Source organism: Sodiomyces alcalophilus (assembly GCF_042370955.1).
Source record: "Sodiomyces alcalophilus JCM 7366 unplaced genomic scaffold ACRALscaffold_5, whole genome shotgun sequence".
NCBI classification, from domain to species: Eukaryota; Fungi; Ascomycota; class Sordariomycetes; order Glomerellales; family Plectosphaerellaceae; genus Sodiomyces; species Sodiomyces alcalophilus.
This window is the reverse complement of record NW_027263536.1, coordinates 4,308,383-4,328,892: the sequence shown is the minus strand read 5'-3', so window position 1 is coordinate 4,328,892 and position 20,510 is coordinate 4,308,383. Positions and strand designations below refer to the sequence as shown.

The 20,510-nt window shown below is 38.7% G+C and overlaps 1 non-coding gene across 1 annotated transcript; it reads right to left on the bottom strand.

Annotated features, from left to right (window-relative positions):
• Positions 1 to 4,146: 4,146 nt before the first annotated feature.
• ACRALDRAFT_t193 lies at positions 4,147 to 4,220 on the bottom strand. Its single transcript has one exon. It is a non-coding gene; the product is annotated as a tRNA-OTHER (tRNA).
• Between the last annotated feature and the right edge of the window lie 16,290 nt (positions 4,221 to 20,510).

The following is a 20,510-nucleotide window of genomic DNA, read 5'->3' as shown; positions in this document are numbered from 1 at the left end:
TCTAATAAAGTTAATTAAAATAGGGTAAAAAGAGGAAAATAATAAGAATAGGATTATAGGAAAGTCAGAATAGGATATCTACGAGGTTAGGTAGGACCAGTCTTTAGTTTTACTTATATAGAAGGAATAATAAAGGTGACCCTATAATTAGAAGGAACGACTACCCTGGTATTATAATAAAGGTAGTCGCGGGCTAGCTTTACTAAAGGGATTCGGGATAATAAAGCGATCGGTAAAGGATTATATTACGACCAGAATAAAGTCACTATAAAGGATAATATTTCGGGATAGGAAGTTAAAGGGAGCACTCTTAATAGGCAGATTAGATTAAAATCACGATAAAGTTATTAAAGGGATTAGGGGCGGAGAGGATATAGGGTATATCGGGTCGGAGAAGGATACGGAACGCTAGATTAGTATTAAGGTTTCCGGGACGGAAACTATAAAGGGGGGCGCCCTATTAGGTGCCGGACCTCCGGTGCCTAAGTACCGGATAGCCACGAGTTATAATAAGGTTCTAGACCGGTGCGGATTTCGGATAACTATAGAGTATTCCGTCCGGGACCTGACTCGGTGCTAGCTATAACGTGGTTAGCACTAGGGCATAAGTCGAGTTATCGCTATAAGCTAAGGGATAGTAATTAATCGGGCAGAATAGGCTCTTATACTAGACTAAAGCTGGCTAGTATATATATAAGAAAGGATAGATAGCCGTCCTTAGGATAAGGAGGCTAGCGATTAATTTAACTCTTTAGTACCCCCTACCTTTTTAACTTAAGTGTGATCACGTCCTAACCACTAAGTGCTTTGTTCTGATTATCTCTTTACTCTTCGCGATCACCCACTTAATATATAAGAAGCTATTTCTTTATTAGTTCTATTTATTATATTCCACTACCCGGCTACTAGGAACGAGTTCGAATCCGATAACCGACTCCGCGAAGTCGATAAGACACTTTAAGCTGTATATACAGCTTTATACTACTAGCAGGGAATTAACTTATATATATAGTTATCTATTAATAAAAAAATTATAAAGACGGATAATAACTAAAAAGAAGAAGAAAAATAATAAAGTTAGGAGTTAATAAAAAGTTCTTATAGATAAGTTAGAATTACCTATAGGTGCCTAGCAGCCTAATCTCTTATAGAAAGTTAGCTTTATTTATATATTATAACTTATTAGTACTATACCCAGAAAATAAATATATCTATATACGGTATAGTATAATATACGCAACCTCCTATAAGTTAGAGACTTCCTAAGTCCCCTAGGGACTTCTCGAGTCCTCCCAAGTCCCCTAAGGACTTCCTAAGTCCTCCAGGGTCCTCCCGAGTCCCCCAGGGACTTCCTAAGTCCTCTAGGGTCCTCCCGAGTCCCCCAGGGACTTCCTGAGTCCTCCAGGGTCCTCCCGAGTCCCCCGGGACCCCAGGTAGACCCACGGACCCTTAGGTAGGACCACGGACCTCCAGGTAGGCCCACGGACCTTTAGGTGGACCCATAGACCTTTAGGTGGACCCACGGACCTTTAGGACCTTCGGAGTAACCCAGGGACCTCTAGGACCTTCGGAGAAACCCACGGACCCTCACCTATACTTCGAGGGTCTGGATACCAAATCAGTAGCTTAAATAAGCCGTAGGAAAGGGTTATATATACTAGGCTGCCCGCCTCCCTCTTCCTTTCCTTTTTTCTCTCTCTCTCTATATCTTACTTTTACAGTCTTTATAGTCTTCTATAATTCAAACTACCTCTTTTCCTCTACATCTTCCTCTTCCATTCTATCTCTTCGTGACCGTTATAAAGCTTATAAGCCCGGAAAAGCAAAGGAATTTCTAGATCCCCTCTTCCTTCCACCCTTAAAGTCCTTTTCAGGCAATTTCTACCCTAAAATCCACCTCCAAAGCCCTCTCTAGGCCGCTATTAACCAGTTCCACCTCCAAAGCCCTCTTCAGGCCAAACCCCTTTTCCCCTTTTCCTTTTTTTTCCCGAAAAAACGGAAAAATATTATAACAGGACCCCGTTCCGAATAGTTAAGTCTTAGTACCTATACCCCCTGCATACCAGCTATACCGCCCCACCACACCCCTATAAAGGCTATAATATTACGTAGCTTATAAACCCTAGTCTCTAAAAAAAGCCAATCTCTCCTTTATAATATACAAAAAACGGCTTCACTTTTTTAATATCCGTAAACTATACTACTATATAGCCCCACTTTTCCCCGCTTTAGACCCACTTTTCACCCCTATATCCAACCCCTCGGGTAATCAGAACTAGAAATCGGGTAATTCCACTTCTCCCCTTCTAATACTAGTAAAAAGACTACCGTTTTAAAGCTAGGAAGATAACCAGTAAGGATTTTATCCCCACGGCTAAGAAACTATAAGGCAGTGCCGAGTGTCCTTTTTAGAGGATATCTATACACGCTTATTTTGCCTATAAAAGGAAATTCCTAAACAAAATAACTAAACCTCTACAGAATCCCTCTTAGAAGCAGGAGGAAGACTCTCTAAAAGCTGCTAGTAAAATACTCTTTACCCTTTCTAAAGGACCTCTCGCCCAGGTTCAAGGTCTAGATACGGCCTATAAAGTCTAGGAAAAGCTAAAAGGCCTATACAAAAGAAAAGGCTTCTAAGCTGATTTTAATACCCTAGGAACCTTTTTTAATAATTCCCCTTTAGACCATAAAACCCTCAAATCCTTTCTATACAAGGTTTAAGAAAATCTACTAGCTCTAGAATGAAGGGAGATTTCCTTTTCTAATAAGGTGATTTACGCGTGGATTCTTAACGCCCTTAATACGAGATACGACTATATCACTAACTAGATCACCTAGTCCCTCCGTCACGATATCCAGAGCTATACGCTAAATAAAATCGTTACTAAATTAATAGACGCCTCCCGGAAAATAAAGCGTTCCCTAGCAAATAACACTCTCCTCGTTAAAGGGTCTAAAAAACCCTGGAAAAAGACTAAGGGGTTATTCTATAAGAACTATAAGAAACCCGGCTACGTCTCCTCCAACTACTATTTCCTCCGCCCAGACAAGGCTTCTAAGGGCTAGGTCGTGAAGGAAAATACCGGAAAAAAGCAGAATCGGGTCTCTAAAAGCACTAAGTCCTCCTCCTCCTCTTCCAGGGGCAGGTCCAGGTCCCTAAATGCCTAGTATAAGAAAAGGGAGGATGCTATTATAGCTCTCTTAAAGAACCAACTGCTTTAGACGCTTATAAATAATAAGGATTCTATAAATATAATTCTTAAAAAGCAACTAGAAGAACGCGAAGAAAAAGAAGAAGATAAATCGATTATATTCGAAGACGTCCTCCCGAACCCGGAAGCTAAGGATATAATAGACGTTAAAGAAGTAAATATTTTTTATTTATTTATTTATTATCTCTTACTCCGCTATCCTTATCCTACCTTAAGTAGCTAGGAGTTAGAATTCTAACTATACGGTCCTTCTTAGATGCCTATAGGGGGGAAAACCGTAGTATAAGACTTAGGGAACGAGTATAAGACTTAGGTAAAAACCTCTATGCCCTCCTCCTCTAGGATTACTGCCTTATACGGGTACCGTGGGGGCCCCGTTACTAACTTAATATATATTCGAAACTCGTGGCTTTTATTCTAGGAAGCCGGTGGCGTTTTGCCCGTAGCGGCTTTAAAGCCGACTATGTACTCGATTAACGGCGCGCGCATGATTATCTTAGTTGGTTTTATACGCCTTCTATATGCCCTAGGGCTAAGCCTGCGGGCCTACTACGGGCGACTTATATATACGCTTCCTGGGGTTTAAAGCTCCTAAGCTTCCCTTACTCTTTAGATAGCTATGGATAGAGCTAACGCAGGCTATATGCCTACGCAGAACGCTTACATAATAGCGTAAGAGGCTGCTTCCGTATCGTGGAAGAGACGCCGTGTATTTTACCTACGCGCTTAGGGATAGCGCGATACCGTCTTCTTATTTTCCACGGTAAGGCGACTAACTCCCCCGTAGTACCTGTTAACGACTAGCGAAGCCGGGCGGAAGGTGGGTCTAACGGGCCCCCTATTTAACCCTTATCGTATATACTAAGGCAGATAAGGGCCCCCTGTAATAGGATCTAAGTAGTATAAAAAAGGAAAAGGGTTCCTTTTTTACGTGCGCCTCTAGCCGGATTCGAACCGACCCGGTCCTCTAACCGTGTGCTAGGTATACTACCACTATACTATAGAGGCGAAGTAAATATAATAACCTAAAATCCCTAGAATACTCTAAATACTAACCTAAATATAGGTAGGATAGTTAAAAGGATTTTCAGGATTTAGGCAGAGAATAGGCTTAGTTTAGACTTAAATTTTTATATAGATAGCGGAGCTACCTCCTATATAATAATAAATAAATCTCTCTTCTCTATATATAAAACCACCACTAGGCTCGCTAGTTAGGGAAAAGCAAATATAATAAAGATAACAGGTATAGGAAACTGTATTATAAAGTTTAAAGATACTAGAAAAACACTGTTTCTAAAAGAGTGCCTTTATATTCCTAAACTAGGAACTAATATAATAAGCCTCCTAAACCTCGATAGCAAAGTCAGAGGCTTATCTAGTAATAAACAGCTTATTCTTTTTAAAAACGAAATAATAAAAGAGTCCCTTTATATATATATAAGAGCTAGACTCTTTGGAGGACTCTACTAGGCTATAGCTAGGCCAGTTATCCTAATAAGCGGAAATAAAGAAATAAATATAATAAAGGAAATCTCATAAAGAAACCAGAAAAATCTAGACCTTTAGAAACAAAGAGACCAAAATAACAAGAAAAGAACCGCAAAAATAATAGAGACTATACAACTATAGCATAACAGAATGGGCTATATAAACCCTGTTGCCTTAAAAAACCTATATAATAATACCTCTCTTTTTAAGAACTTCAAAGTATCAGAATAAGAAATCACAGATATAAACAGCTATAATACCTGCCGCCGCAGCAAAGCTATTATATTAGCTAATAAAGATTTAGTGAATAAATATAAAGACTTCTCCTACCTTAAAAAGGTATATATGGACCTATACGGCCTAATAGAACTAATAACTTATAATAAGAAGCGCTAGATTCTACTAATCATGGACCGTTCCACCCGGTTCCTCTGGGTAAAACTACTGCCTAATAAATCAGAAGCAACCGTCGTTCTAGCTATAAAAGAGTAGAAAATACTAGTGGAAAATAATAAGTACGATATAAAAATAAAAGAAATAGATACGGACGGTGGAAAGGAGTTTATAAACGCCTCCTTTAAGCGCCTCTTCCAAGGCGTAAAACATAATATAAAACCACTATATACCCATAAGACTTAAGGCTCGATCGAACAAGCTATCAGAACTATAATAGAAAAGGTTCGTAGCCTGCTTTTCCACTTAGGACTACCTCGATACCTTTGGGGAGATGCTGCATATTCAGCAGTATATATATACAACAGGACCCCAAATTCAGCTATAGGTTTTAAGACCCCTTTTAAGATAGTTGAAAAGAAAAAGCCTAATATAAACCATATTCGGGTCTGGGGCTCTATAGCCTACTATAAAAACAACGACCCGAATTAAAAGAAACTAGATAGCAGAGCTAGTCGTGGTGCCCTTATCGGCTTTAACGATTATAACTATAAAATATATAACCTAGTCTTAAGAAGGATCGGTTAGCTTAGAGACGTATATATACTAGAAAATCAGTTTATACACTCTTCTTTAGACCTATATACTAGTAGTATCTCTCTCTAAGAAGAACAGGTTTCTAACCTAGAGCCTTATTAGCTTCTAGAAAAAACTATATAATAACAGGTCTTAAAACGACCTTTGGAGTCTATCCAAACTAAAGAAGAAAATAATAATAACCCATAAAATAGACTAAGGAGTCTACGAGCAGTATCAGGCTACGATAACCCAGATATAAACACTCGTCATAGACCTGAAAACACCGGCCACTCTAGTATATAAGTTGAAATACCTTCGAAACCGAAGTTAGCTTTGAAAGACTATATATTAGTTAATAATAAAAATAATAAGCGCTTATTATACTTAATAGAAGATACCACTCTCGGAAACCTATAGTGTTAAATAGAGACTTACTACCTCTTAACTATAAACTCTCTATCAGAACCAGCTACCTATAAAAAGGCTATATAAAGCTTAGATAAATCATAATGGATAGACGCTATGGTAGCAGAAATAATAGAACTAGAAAAAAGAAAGACCTGGGATTTAATAACTATAAAAGATACGCCCCTTAATAAAATAAAGGAAAAATATAACGTCCTAGGCGGACGATACGTCTATAAAATAAAACTAAATAATAAAGGAGAACCAATAAAATACAAAGCAAGATGGGTTATATAAGGCTTTAATTAAGTACTCGGAATCGATTACTTAGAAACCTTTTTTATAACCTATAGACCCGAAATATATAGACTTACCTTCCTACTAGGCGTTTCCTTAGGCTGGAAATTCAGGCAGTTCGACGTAATAAACGCTTTCGTATATGCTGATATAGATACTCTGATATATACCGTTTAACCAACGGGTTTTAAAAAACAAGAAGGAAATAGTATAACTATCTACAAGCTAAATAAAGCTTTATACGGCCTAAAACAGAGCCCTAGACTCTGGTATAACTTCCTAGTTAAAATCTTAACTAAACTAGGTTATATAGTCTCTGAGTTCGAGAAAGGACTCTTTATATATTATAATAAAGGAGACCGAGCTATGTTCCTCTGCCATGTAGATGATATCGTGGTTATAAGTCCTTTAGATACCATAATAAATCACTTTTATAAAGAGATATCTAAAGATATTTTAATAAAAAAACTTAGGTAAAGTATATACCTTTCTAGGCAATGAAATAAATATAAATACAACTAAAAAGACACTTTCTATAAGCCAATTATTATATATGAATAAAATACTAGAAAGGTATAATAAATAAGCTCTTAAAAAGGTAGATACCCTATATATTCATAAACAGGTCCTAATACCAAACCCTGAACAGGCGTTAAAAGAAGATATAAAGAGATATTAATAAGAAGTAGGAGCTTTACTATATCTAGCCCTTTACTCTAGGCCCGATATAACCTATACTATAAATAAGTATGCCCGATAGATGAGTAACCCCTTAAAGGAACACTTTATGGCACTAAATAGAGTTTGGGCCTATATAAACGTATATCCTAATATAGGTCTTCTATATAACTGTAAAAGAGATAAGCTATATATATACGGTTACTTAGATACCAGCTTTTCAGATATTCTTAAAGATAGAACGTCTACCTTAGGATATATATATTGCGTAGGAATAAATAATCCTATTAGCTAGACCTTATCGAAGCAGAAAGTCGTTGCTTTATTAATAACAGAAGCCGAATATATGGCTCTGACTAAGGCTATAAAAGAAGGAATCTATATATATAATCTATATACTAAACTAACAGATAACCTTAATATAAAATTCAGTAATAATAAACCAAGGATTCCTACTATTCTTATAGACAGCGAGAGTGCTAAAAAGATCGCTAAAAACCCGGACTTTTATAAAAGAGTAAAGCATATCGATAGACAGTTTCACTTCTGTAGATAATAACTATAGGAAAATAATATAAAGGTATTGTATATAAACACTAAATATAATATATCCGATATAATAACTAAAGGGTTACTAAAAGAGACTTATAATACACTCTGCGGCTATATGAACCTAGGTTATAAAGACGATACACCACCCGAATATAACCTACCACCTTATAAAGAAATAAAAGAACTCAAATACTAGGTTTTTTACCTATAGAAAGGTTTTCCTAGAATAAAACTAAGAAGGGTTCTTTTAATTTTTCCCTATACTATAACAAAGACAGAAGTTTTCCTTTCTTTTTCCTCGCTTTAAAAATATATAGACTATGAAAATAACTAGCTAAGCTGCACCTATTATATAGGAGTCAGGTTACGGGGGTGTGTTAGTATTATACCCAGAAAATAAATATATGTATATACGGTATAGTACGATATACGAAACCTCTTATAAGTCAGAGACTTCCTAAGTCCCCTAGGGACTTCCCGAGTCCTCCCGAGTCCCCTAAGGACTTCCTAAGTCCTCTAGGGTCCTCCCGAGTCCCCCGGGACCCCAGGTAGACCCACGGACCCTTAGGTAAGACCACGGACCTCCAGGTAGGCCCACGGACCTTTAGGTGGACCCATAGACCTTTAGGTGGACCCACGGACCTTTAGGACCTTCGGAGTAACCCAGGGACCTCCAGGACCTTCGGAGAAACCCACGGACCCTCACCTATACTTCGAGGGTCTGGATACCAAATCAGTAGCTTAAATAAGCCGTAGGAAAGGGTTATATATACTAGGCTGCCCGCCTCCCTCTTCCTTTCCTTTTTTCTCTCTCTCTCTGTATCTTACTTCTATAGTCTTTATAGTCTTCCATAATTCAAACTGCCTCTTTTCCTCTGGATCTTCCTCTTCCGTTCCATCTCTTCGTGACTATTGTAAATAACTTCCCTCTTAGAAAGCACCTTCTATCTTTATATATTATAAGTTATAGTTATAGGCCTTTAGTAGGTAAAAGAGTATTATATAGGTTATTTAAAGATTAGACGATAAGTTAGGAGTTTATAATAGAATCCTTTAGAATAGTCTTTAATAGTGGTCTCTTTACTATCACAGGGTCTTTATATTTATAATATTAGCCGCTAGTTAGGGTCTCTTAGAATAATCCTCTTTATTAAGCCACTTTATTCTCTATAATCACGTTTATCTATATAGTATTAAGATGAATCTTTATATTTATAAGCTTTATCCCGTTTTCTTTTTATCTCTTACTTTTATCTCTTATTCTTTAATACTTACTTTAGGGGTGGTGTTATTTTACGGGTAGTATAAAAGGAGGTTCCTAGATTAGGCGGAGTTCTTTATATAGAAGAGTGGCCGGGCCAAGGGAGTCGTTCTTTTTTATCACCTCTAGACCTCCATTACTCCTAAGGGCAGGAGTCAAAGAAAGGAGGGGCAATCTATAAAAGGCATAAAAAGGTCTTATTAATTCGTGTTATAAGGCTCTAGGCTTCCTACCAGTGCTTAGTATAAGCTTATCGCGTAAGCCATAAAGGCCTCTCGTGAAGAGGTTCTAGAGGCTTACGTGTTAACCACTAGGTGGCTTCGTGTTTAAAGAAGGCTTATCGTGTATTTAGAATATAAGAGGTAGCTTAGAGTATATAGAGAGGGTGGTAGCCTTTATAGTAAGGCTACCTCGTTTACGAAGTCCCTTAGTTACTCTAAGAGGAGATTATATAACTAATACCTTCTTATTAAGTAGCACCCAGAGGTCTATAAGTAAAGACCTCTATACCTAAGTCTTCTTAAAGGAACTTAATAAATAATCTCAGTATAATACCCCCTCCCTTAGTCTACTAGTAGGCCTCCTTATTCGTCTTATAATAGCTTCCTTCACTCCTTACTTAAATCCTATAATACTTATACTAGTTCCCTAAGTCTTAGACTACGGTTTTCCCCTCTATAAGCATTAGAGAAGGACCGTATAGTTAGAATTCTAGCTCCTAGCTACCTAGGTAGGATAAGGATAGCGGAGTATAAATAATAAATAAATAAATAAATATTATATAGGCAGTCTTTACGGCGGTTCGGGGGACTATTCTTTCTAAGCAGGCAGTCTCTGCTCTTCTGTATCCGTATCCGTGGTACTTAGGACTATTAAACCAGATTTATAAGACTATTAGTATATAGGCCGTCTCTGTATCGGGATAGGTTACGGCTATTACTAACGAGTAGGCAGCCTCTGCTCTTCCGAATCCGTGGTACTCGGGACTATCGAACCGGTCTATAAGACTATTAATCTATAGGCAGTCTTTACGTCGGATTAGACTATGGTTTCTAAGCAGGCAGTCTCTGCTCTTCCGAAGCATTATCGGGATCGCTTTTCCGGAGACTCGGGCCCTAGGAAACTATTTTTAGTGTTTTTATTATTTTTATTATTATATCGTAACTAGAATTAAAACTTAAACTCGAAACGGAATCGTCTTCCTTCGGACCTCTCGTTCTAGTGCCCACGTAACGCGATAATCTTGTAGGCCTTATCCGAAGCCCTTCGCCTATTATTAAAGGACTAACCAGAACCGTATCGTATCGTATCCGAAGCTTAAGACTCCAAGACTTAAAACACGAAGCTTGAGGGTTAAAATAGAATAAAGGAAACCGTGACTATATCGTATTAAGACTAACACGTTAATAAGCCGTTTGTTTAGGCAGGCCAGAACTACCCTCGAGCATAGAATTATAATCTCTTACGCCAAACATATCCGCCTCCGAGCACTAATTAAAGAAAGGCGAAGCCGTTACTATACAGAACGGCTCGCGTAGGATAAAATAAATAACTAACTAATAATAGGCTAGCCGAAGAGAGGGTCAGGCTCGTGACGGGTCCGTATCTAGAGCTAAGAGTCCCGAGGAGATAGTCGCTGGGCCTCTAGAAGGGTCGGCAGTGGCCTAATTAGGGGAACGAATAGCTATAAATAGGCAGGCAGGCCTATAGTCGGCTCTTCTAGATCGTCTAGGTAACCTAAAAAGGAAGGATAATGTAAATTATGATTGTGTTGTGTGATAGGTAACGATTGTGAAAGATCAGACGAAAAGCTAGCTAAATATAGTGGGTCTATTCTAAAGAATAGCCGGAGACAGGACTGGATCTCTGGGAGCGCGTACATAGTCACGTGATATCCATAACGTCCAGACCCTAAACATAGGTCTACCCTTCTATAGTAGGAATAGCAGTGATTTAGTAGCCTAAGATATCTAATTTTAGTTATAGAGATTAAGGCTTATCGTGAGGTATAGGTATATAGTATATACGGCTAATGTCTTAGTATCGTATAAACAGTGATATACACTAACCGTGTATACCTCTGGCTGGTTAATACTATAGACCCTATAAGAGAATTTAGATAAAGGGCGCCCTTAGGGTATAGTAAATAATATATAAATAGGATGTATTATTTAAAGAAGAGGGCGAGATTCTTTCTTTATAGACCTATAAAGGAACCTTAGTCTAGTTAAGGTTAGGCGTTATACTAAATATAGTGCTAGTATAGTCCTAGGACTTAGCCGTAGCTATATAGTTTAGGATATTAATATACTATCGGATAGGGGTATATAGTATATACCCTATAACTAATAAAGCCGTATATTCTATAGGCTTCTAGTTTACTTACTCTATATTATCTAATTAAGACCTAGTATAGAGGGGTGGATCGGAGACCCAGTGCTATATCGTTAGGATATCACGTAACGTTATAAGACGCGCGTATCTTTTTTATATATCTTATATATTATATATATACGTGGCGACGCCACCTAGATATAGAGGATGCCTATTATCTTATATAATGATTATCCTTTTAACCCTAAGTTTTACCACGTTTATTATATTCATTTCGTTTAAGCTATATTACCCTGATTAAAGCAGCGCGCACTTCCAGGGACCTCTTTTAAAGGTCTCCTTGTTATATATGGTATTTTGGTTATATACACTTTATAGTCTTAAGCACTCCTATTATCGAGGACTTATCCGAGTTTATACTGCCTAAGCCGTTCTATATAGTAACGGCTTCGCCTTTCTTTAATTAGTGCTTAGAGGCAGATCTATTCGGTGCCTGGGAGGTCCTGATCGTCTAATTACGGTAACCGAAAGCACTTAAGGTGAGTTCCGGCCTACCTAAACGAACTACACGTTAAATACGGAAATAAGAAGGGAAGTATATAGCCGAGGCGCCGAGATTAAAATAAAGCATTAAGATTTAAGATTAGAATTAAGATTACGATAATAGCCTAGGAAACCTGCCCCCTATATAGCCTTAATAAAACCTAATAACTAGAAAACAGGGACAGATTCTCCTTACTAAAAACACGATAAGAGCTATAGATAAGAAGATAAGCTCCTACCGCCAATAAGGTAAAGGTAGATAGAAAAGTATAAAATAGTTAAGAAAACGGTCTAATAAATAGAATAAAGAATGGATTAACTATAAGATAGATTCTAGATATAGTATAAATATAGAGATAAAGGGCGCGCTCCCTTACCGGAATAAGAAAAGCTACGGATATAGACTATTAGGGGCCGTAGAGCCTAGATATAAAAAGGTTTTATATTATAACTCTCTAAGTAAGAAACGATAAAGGCGTAGGGTTAACCTGATTATAATTAGGGTAATAAAGGCTTATATAAACGGCGGTAAGTCCTTAGCCCCTAAGAATTTTAAGAAAATCTAGTTATATAAGGCCCTAACGGTTAGAAGAACCTGTTAAGGAGCCCCGAGATACTATACCCTTATAGACCCGGCGGTTAGGTAAACCTGCTAGTGGATCCCGGACACGGCTTAAACTAATCTCTTATAATAGCTAGCGATGCCTTATCCTATTCCTTATAGGTATCTCTATTAGTCTAACTATAGTAGGTTCCCTCCTAAGCCTTAGCGGAGAATACTTATTTATAACGGTCACGAAGAGATGGAACGGTAGAGGAAGATCTAGGGAAAAGAGGCACTTTGAATTATAGAAGACTATAAAGACTGCAGAAGTAAGATACAGAGAGAGAGAAAGGAAAGGAAGAGGGAGGCGGGCAGCCTAGTATATATAACCCTTTCCTACGGTTTATTTAAGCTACTGATTTAGTATCCGGACCCCAGAAGTATAGGCGGGGGTCTGTTCGGACCCTAGAAGTATAGGCGAGGGTCCGTGGGCTCCTAGACAGCTCGGGAGGGCCGTAGGTTCCCCCGAAGGTCCTTGGGTCTACCTAAAGGTCCGTGGGTCCACCTAAAGGTCCGTGGGTCCACCTGGGGTCCCCGGGGACTCGGGAGGACCCTGGAGGACTCAGGAAGTCCCTGGGGGACTCGGGAGGTCCCTGGGGGACTTAGGAAGTCCTTGACTTATAGGAGGTTTCGTACATCGTACTATACCGTATATATGTTTATTTTCTGGCTATAGTACTAACAACTTATATTATATTCTTTAGGGCCCCTCAAAACCGGACTCCTACTTATTATCGCTAAGTGGAATTATCCTTGGACTTATAGACTTAATACACGACTACGTCTTATTTTTTAACCCTTTCTTTATTAACGACCCTAATTCCCTTAATCTACCTAAACTAGTTATTATAATAGATTAACCCCCCCTTTTAATAATAGAACGGCTTTATAGTAAACTAATTATCGCGACACTCCCTTTTTAGTTATAGTCTATAGCGACTCTAAGCCTAACGATAATAGTATATACACGGCTATCCTAACCCTAGCGACCACGGTTACACCTAATTAGGGTAACACTACTCCTATAGCTAACGCTTTATATATAACCGCCTTACTTAGCTAAGGGGGCGTAGACCCCGGTATTGGCCCGTTAATAACTATCTTTTACGGTTAGGGTATCCTGGTATCCGGCTATAACGCCGTATCGGCTTCCCCTTCGCTTAGTTAGGGTAACCTAACCCCTAGCGGCGGGCTAGCCCCTATTCCCCCTATTCCCCCGGTTTCCCCCGGACCGAGTGCCTCTTAGTAGGCTTATGCACCTAGTATAGATATCGTGTCTCCTAACGACGTCCTAAAGAACTTTACGGCGAGCCTTACCTTAGAGACGCTCGCGGCTATCTATTAGTATATTAGCCTATACGATAATAAGAGGAATCGGGCTATTATTATATCTCGCGCGCCCCTAAACCCCTTTACTATAGGAGCCTCTTACTTTAGTAGAAGGGCCCTATCTAACTTCCTCCGGGACTATAAAGACTATACTAAGCTTAACCGCCTTAGTAAGGCCGATAAGATCTCCTATATTAGCCTATTTATAGAGGCCGGTATCCGTCCTATAGTTAATAAGATAATCTGATTCGTTAAGGCGGCTAGCGGCTAATAGAAGCACTTAAAGTACCGGCTTATTAATAAATATTCCTACCTAGACCCTAGTTAGTAGCTTAACCTATCCGACTAAGTGCGCTAGTTACGATTTGTTTATAAGCACAAAAAGGTTAAGATAGTCTAGCAGGTTAAGTAGCTATTAATAAGCGTTATAGTATAGAAATCGAGAGCTAATAAAGTCGGCGGTATCTTTATCGAAGACCACGAGCTTTATAATATCTTCCTCGCTATCCTATATAGGGACGTTAATATATAGCTTATAAACAGAATAAAGTATAAGTTTATTAACCTAACGAACCGACTATATAGGTACTATAACCTATTAGATATATTAAAAGGGTAAGCAGAAGATGTTTAGGTAACTAATAGGCGGCCTATTAATAAGGTAAGGAGTATTATAGATATTCCTACCCCTACGCTACCTACTAGACCGATATTAGCCGTTACTCCTTAGCTTAATTAGGCTAACGCGATAATATATACACTAACTATTTTATAGAGGCGTATTATGGTACCTAAACCGGCTATATAAATAAGGAGCAATATAGATAAGTTAACGGAGCTTTTAAAGAAATACGCTATCTTTATGGTTTAAGATAGTGCGGGTATTATTAGGAACGCGGTCCCCTAAGTCGTGGCCCTCTCGCGACGAGTAGGAGCCGATAAGGTTAACGCGATCCTGGCTATAGACCCTTACCTAAAGACCCCGTTTTATACCGCTCTAAAGCAGTTTATTTTAGAGAGATAGGACGCCGCTCCGGTAGCTTATTATATTACCCCTGATTAGACTAATATCGGTATATATAAGGATGATATATAGTATAGGCGAGGGCTACCGCGGTATAGGAATAGGAATTCCTACCCCTGTTCCGGCGGCCTGTTATAATATCACCCTATCGATAACTCCCCCCCCCCCCCCCGTTGCTTTTACTATGAATAGGAGCGTTACCACTATAAGTAGTGCGCGGTATTATAGCTAGATAAGAGCTAGCACCTAGTTAGGTTCCGTTATCCCGACTTCCTCGCCTTAGACTAGAATAACGAATAGTAGCCCTGCCCCTAGGATATATACCTTAAGTAGTAAGACTAGCCGTACCGGCGGTCCGTCCTCTACTAGCTTAGCACGCGCCTCTAAGGGAAGAATAAAGACCTAGCTAAAGCCTACTATATTAGTATTAACTCCGGAAGCCTCCTTATTAAGATAGAAGACGTTATAAAAGTGATATTAGAGTATTATACTAGGATAAAGGAGGAAGAGGCGAAGGTATAGGCTCCTATAGCGGGTATTAGCGTTAATTTTATATCTATTACCTCCGGTTATTATTAGTCGGATATCTACGCCGCGTCGAATAATACTCGAAAAAAGCAGCCCCTCTTATAGCCTCTTTATATAACTAGGAGTAGGAGAGTCGTTAAACCTACTCCTAAGGTTATCCATTTCCTTAATTAGGTTATTAAGTAGCGCCCGCTAAAGTTAAACCCTATTCTAAGCTATAGGGTCCCGACTCTAATAATAACCGAGGTCGTCGATAAAAAAGTGGAGATAGATAAGACGCTAATATAGTCCGACCCGTAGTAACCTAAGACTAACCCTTTAACTATATACGCGAAGACTTATTGTATATAACCACTAATTCTTAGCTTAAGGGCTATAATACCGGCGCTAGTAGCCGGCTTAAAGCTATCGGAGAAGCCTTTTAGTAATTGTTTCCTTATATCGACTAATGATAACTAAAGTCTCTAGTCAAAACCTTTATTCATAGTACTATAATAGTTATAACCCGTATCTATAAAAGAATATATATATCTTCAATTTACTCGCGTTAATACTTGGGCTACATCGCCGCTAGCTAGAGATTTAAACGCCTGCTTCTCCTACTATAGGGCGGCTATTAGCTTTAGTACCCCCTTTATGTTAAAGCTATTCTTTTTCCGATATGGACTTTTTATCGCTTAAATTATCCGAACACGCGGCGATATCGCTATCCTTAGCCTATACGTTCATTACGCGGGCGACTTTAGCTATTAGGCCCTTAGACCGGGATTTATAATTCGCACGGATATACCTCTTCTTTCTATATTCCTAATATTCTTAGTTATCGCGAGGTTAGTGCATATTCGTATCGGGCCTAACTTAATTAATCTCGCCTATCACGAGATCTTTATTAATATCTTAGGTATCTTAATTCCGGCTTTGGTTTAGTATATATATTCCGACTAGGTAAGCTTAGCCCTTCTAGCTTCTAGGCAATACTCTAGACCTTCGTTACCTGGCTTAGGTAATCGTGGGGTACCTTTATAGTAACTAGGACGCTACGTAGCTTTTAGCTTAGTACCCCTTTAAGGAAAGTGTTCGCTACGTTAGCCTATTCGCCGCCGCCTACTTATATAATCTATTATTCGAATTGCGGTAAGAACTATATAAAGGTTTATTCCTTATATTATTAAAGCGAGCATAACGCGTAGCCTATATAGGGCTATTCGTTCTAGTCCTTATATATATAGTATGAGTAGACTAGGAATTCTTTAGGGTGGCGGGTACTTTACTATCCCCTAGCGGTATAGTAGGTAGATACTATTTACTAAACATCCCCTCCTAAGCACGAGTTAATATAGTATTATACGTTTATTTAGTTATTAAATAGGTATTCGTTTAGACTAAGTTTATCGTGTATATATTATAACTATATAACATACTCGACTTATTTTATGCTAAACTTCGCGGGGTATAGTAAAGGCTTAGTACGTAGGGGCCGCGATTCTTTTTATAAGACTTTAAGTTAAGGGGGAGTAAGAGCCGCTAGGCTTAGAGGGCCTACCACCGACTCTACGGATATATTTATAGGGGCTCCCTCTAAGAATAGCGCGAGGCTAGGGGAGGGTCGCTATAAAGCTTAGGCGTTTACTAGGCTATTCGCTAGTTATTAGAGTAGCTCCTGTTAGTAGGCTATTTATTCTTATAAAGGACCTAGCGTCATACTAATAACTTTGGTGATCCTTCTATCCGTCTACTCCGTTACTTAGCCGGAGTCGTAGGACCGCCGTTACCTACCGGCGCGTTCGTATCTAATACTATACTAACATAGCGCGTAGGGTTCATTAAATTCTAGCTATATAAGCGGCTAGTTATAGGATAACCACACTAAGAAAGGCCAAATAATTATATTGACTAGAATTAAGGAAGAAAGGATAAAGGTTTATAAAGGAGTATAGAATCCGCTACGTTTATAGGAGTTCGCCGTGACGGCGCTGTATAGTCCGAGTATAGGATCTGCGTGCTAATTAGTGGTTCCGGTCTTATATCGGCAGTATAAGTAAATAGGGGTTAACCTATAATAATTATCTTATAATGCCTCTTTACTATATATATAAAAGCCCCTAATAAACTAGCCTTATATTAGCCTAGCTCTATAGGATCTCGCGCTATGTCTTCTTGTAAGTAGCTTATGCACTCCCTAATAAGCCGGTCTCTTAAAGTATAAGCTTATAGAATATAAGCAAAACTCCTTTTAGTACCTTAGCGGAGCCGTAGGTTATCGTGATATAAAAGCTGATCGCTTTTAGGCTCTAGAGAAGTCGCTGCCTATTTACCTTTAGTAGGCACTAAAAGTAGCAAATAAAGTATTAGAACGCTAGCGGAATTAGCGGCGATTTCCTCTCCGAGCTAATTAAATATAGGAAAGGTGATAAAGTGCTATTATTCTATAAGGAAAGGGTCTTTATCTGTTGCTCTTAAGTAAGTACGTTGATTTATTCTTTTAGCTTCACCCTTAGCCCTTATCTACGTGATTATAGAGCTTTTACGCGGGGGAGCGTGTAGGGGTAGCTAAGATGCCGCCCGCCTTTTTATAGTAGTTAAGGGCGTAAGCACTAGAGAGGTAATTAATTTCAATAAAGGGGAAGGGATTAGGCGTTTACTCTATTCCTAACTTAGCTTAGCTACCTTATTAGAGATATAAGGCCCGAAAAGCTAATAAGTCTAGGTCTAAAGTCGGTTCGGGACCTAGGTCAGGGTTAAGGTCTGATTAAGGTTTAGGAGAGGCGTCTCTAGGGTACAACGTGTATAGCGCCGCGGCAATAAGTGTCTAGGTAATTAGGACATTAGAAAGGTTAGAGCCGATTGCCGTAGTGTAGAGGGGCAGACCCGTGTTCCGGGTGTGGACGTTATAGATATCACGAGGCCATGTACGCGGTCCCAGGGATCTGGTCTTGTTCCGGCTATTCTTCGGAATAGACCCACTATATCTAGCTAGCTTTTTCGTCCGATCTTTCACGATCGTTACCTATCACCTATCACAATCACAATTTACATTATCTTTCCTTTTCCGGATATCTAGACGATCTAGAACGACCGTAGGCCCGCCTGCCTATCTATAGCTATCCGTTCCCCTAATCAGACCACTGCCGACCCTTCTAGAGGCCCGGCGACCGTCTCCTCGGGACCCTTTAGCTCTAGATACGGACCCGTGACGAGCCTAACCCTCCCTTCGGCTAGCCTATTAGTTAGTTATTTGTTTTGTCCTACGCGGGCCGTTCTGCATAGTGACGGCTTCGCCTTTCTTTAGTAGCTATAAAGGAACTGCTTTTAACTTTCTGGAATTATACTCCTTCCAGGGGAAAGTTATAGAGTCTAAAGACTAAACCAGGTCGGTATATACTAGGTAATAAATATAGAAGTATCACTCTTAATAGTAGCTAAGTCACTTTATTTCTAAGATGGAGCTGCTTATATAAGTATTTTATTATCCCCGAGCTTATAGAATAGGACTCGAAAGTGCTAGAAGGGTCTATCTATAAGATCTAATAATTATCTAATAAGTCTTTTTTCTTAATTCATGTAATCGACCCGAGTCTCCTTTATAGTTAGCGCCTCCGAGCTTTTTATTACCTTCTAGTATAAGATCTGCTTATTAAAACTTATATTACTTATAGACATTATCTTATCTAGCTTCGAGACCTAAATCTAATAGATATTATGAGCTATATAGCGTATAAGATACCTAATATTAGCCCTAAGGTCAACTTTAAATCTTTATTTATCTCTTCTTATCTCCTTATTAAGAATTAAACGATATACTTAGTAGCTATAAAGGTAGACGTCGCTTTAATCCGGGTATGGGTTAATAGTATACTCTATAATTGGAATCGGAGCCTTATACCTCAACTAGTTATGAAGAAATCCCTAGGAATTTCTATGTAAGCCGCTATATAGGGCATATATTATATAAGTATACTATTACTCTTATTACTTCCGGCTAAACCTTTACTAGAAGACTAGCACCGTTAAGTATAGTATTTAGCTCATCCATAATCTCCTTATTAAGGCGCTTAATACCGCTATTAGGTTCATAGGTATATAGATACACCGTTTCTAGATCTATACTCTCCGCTTTACTCTAATTCCTAAACCGCGGCTTTCTACTTAAAGGTGGTAAGCTAGGTGTATTGTCGGAGCGTAGCTAATAAACTATAAGCTAGAACTTCACCTATCTCTTCAAGCTAAAAAGAATACAGAATACCACGTTTACTCTATTAAATAGTAACGTTATAATAAAGGTCTACCAGTTATATTTATTTCTAAGGAAGACGGCTCACTTATCGCTATTGTAGCCACTTAGAAAATCTCTAATCTCCTATAAGGCACGCTAAAATAGGTAAGGGGAGCTATTCTCTTACTTCTAGTAGGAGATAACCCGTGCTTAGTATGTTATATAGTAAGTCTTATAGTTATATCACTCTGTTCTAGAAATCTATATATTTCAGGCGTTCCTTACTAGCACGCGGAGCGCCTCTAGATTAAAATTGTCTACCCTAAGGTGCTAAAAACTCTTAATATTAAAGCGGAGATCTAGGAGATCTCTTAAAGGATAGAAGTGTAGCCTTGGTTAGTAAGCTATTGTTATAAGTAGCTAGATACGGTTTATATAGTTCAGGATCACCCCCTAGCTCTTAGAGCCTAAACGAGACGAAGGGAAATACGAAAAAGGGGCTTATATGTAAGGATAATGATAATAATAATATTATTCAACGTCTAGGAGATGTTTAAGAAGAGCAAAGGACGCCTAAAGTGGTCGTCCGCCTTTATATACAATTTAAATACAGTGTTGATACAGTACTGCGCATAAAGAATAATAAGACAAAAGAAGGTATAGACAACGTAATAAACTGCATCCATTAGTGGACTGATTTCGGAGGTTCATATAGATAGGGATATAGCGTGCAGAGCCGGGGAGCGTTGGACTCCATCGGCTTTATATTTAAGGAAGGTGAGATTGTATTGCCTATTTATCTTTTATAAGATCTTACTCCACTTAGGAGTCCTGTAGTGTAAGGGTAAGGAGTAACTACAGCTTTAGAGCTAAAGCCTAACTTTTTATAGTAGAGCCTCTAAGACTATATTTATATAAAAACTCTTAATAAGAGTCATCTTCTTAGCGCTAAATCTACTTTTAAAGCTCCTCTAGCGTCATTAAAAATCCCTTATGCTACGCGAGTACCGTGGCCTAAGATCGGAAACAAAATCGTACTAGCATAAATATATTCGCTATTAAACGGA